General features: G+C 35.8%; 1 protein-coding gene across 1 annotated transcript in view; it reads right to left on the bottom strand.

The window, feature by feature from the left end:
* znf365 (zinc finger protein 365) overlaps positions 1–1,357 on the bottom strand; it is an 11,915-nt gene extending 10,558 nt beyond the window's left edge. The window contains exon 1 of the mRNA XM_014020179.1: positions 1,236–1,357. The gene's annotated coding sequence lies outside the window, so the exon portion shown is untranslated. The remainder of the gene's footprint in view (positions 1–1,235) is intronic.
* Positions 1,358–1,631: the final 274 nt, after the last annotated feature.

Below are 1,631 nucleotides of genomic sequence, written 5' to 3'. Positions count from 1 at the left end.
ACCAGCTGATATTAACTTGCACTGACAAGGAGCAGGCTTGCTTTCTAATTACTGAGAGAGTTCAGCTGGTGTCTTGGCTTTCCATGCCTTTTTACACCTCCCTTTCTTCACGTGTTCAATACTTATGTTACCCGCTGTATAAACACAACAGCTGATTATTCATCCATCTCAGTTGTTTATTACAAAATGACAATAGGAAATTATGTCACATTAAAATTAGCAGCTATTCTTTTTTAAATAGGATTTATTTAATCAATCAAATTAGCAGCTGTCTTAATTTTTAAGTAACAGTTCAGTTATTTTAAATAAGCCATATGATCAGTTTAAATTATGATTTAATAATAATATTTGTTCAATGTGCAATATTTTATGATGGTCTAACTGCTGTTTCTTTAGGGGGAAAGTGTATGCAAGTTTTCAAGCACATTTCTTATGTTTGTTGAAAGTTAAGCGAGTTAATTTTAAAAATGAGATCCTGTCAGATGGAATTGTTTCACCTACACTCCATAATTTATAGATTAAATCATCAAACAAAACCAAAGCTGTGTGTAAATGCTTTGTTGAGGTTAAATCTAGCCATTTAAATGCCAACATTTGATCAAGTAATCAGTTTGATCTGAGAGGGTAAAAAAAAGGACCCAAAATCCAAAGAACAACTCTGAAAGACCATAAGAAAACCTGCACAATGACCGTTTCTAAACAAACGACTGTGGACAATATTAAAGAAAGACTGAGATTAAACAAAAGAGAATTAATGTTAAAGATTAATATGACAGGACGAATATGAAGTTAGAACTGACAGCAGGAACAAACCTGTTTCCAGTTTAACATGTAACAAATTAATCAATGTTTCACATACTAGTAAAAACAAGATTTAAAGAATATTACGGTAATATAATCACACTATCCATAATTGCTAATTTAGCAATGATGCACACTTCCAGCATCATGTAAAAATAATATACATTTAATTTTAGGTGAAAAGATTATATTTCTCTCTGAGCAAACACTAATTCAACCAACAGAACAGACTGACGGACAGCAGCTTTTCACCAAGCGTTAATCAGCACAATATAACATTTTCATGTTTCATTTCCTTCAGCCAGCAGAGTAACAGGTCATTCTGTCCTCCTACAGTCTGAGCCGTTTCACCTGGCGGAGGCTAACAGTTAGCTCAGATAAAAGCAGCCTGGATCACCGCGGAGGATGCACCGGGTTGAACGAGTCGTTCTTACCGAGTGAAGCTTCTCGGTTGGGTTTAAATAAACCTCCTGACTGACCGTAACACCGCGGAGGAGTCATGTCGCAGACGGACACACGGAGAACCGCATGATGTCATTCACGACAAGCTAGCAGTGCAGCGGCTAAATACATCCGGTCAGGGCTTTCAGAATAAGACAGCCTGGAACAAGCCACATCCGGTCAGGCCTTTCAGAATACAACAGATGCTAGAACACAGAGCTGAATATCACTAGCTCCATAGAAAGGAATACGGATGTCTATGACTAGCTCAGCCATATAATATTTTCAATAAATTAATAATGATCTTAATTTTGTTCAACAATCTTGGAAAATAGCAATTTTGTTGTTATTATTATTCATAGTTTTTATGATTTCTACATCATCAGTAC

Source organism: Austrofundulus limnaeus, unplaced genomic scaffold (assembly GCF_001266775.1).
Source record: "Austrofundulus limnaeus strain Quisiro unplaced genomic scaffold, Austrofundulus_limnaeus-1.0 Scaffold243, whole genome shotgun sequence".
In the NCBI taxonomy this organism is placed as follows: Eukaryota; Metazoa; Chordata; class Actinopteri; order Cyprinodontiformes; family Rivulidae; genus Austrofundulus; species Austrofundulus limnaeus.
The sequence above is the reverse complement of the archived record's forward strand: the minus strand, read 5'-3'. Positions and strand labels throughout refer to the sequence as shown.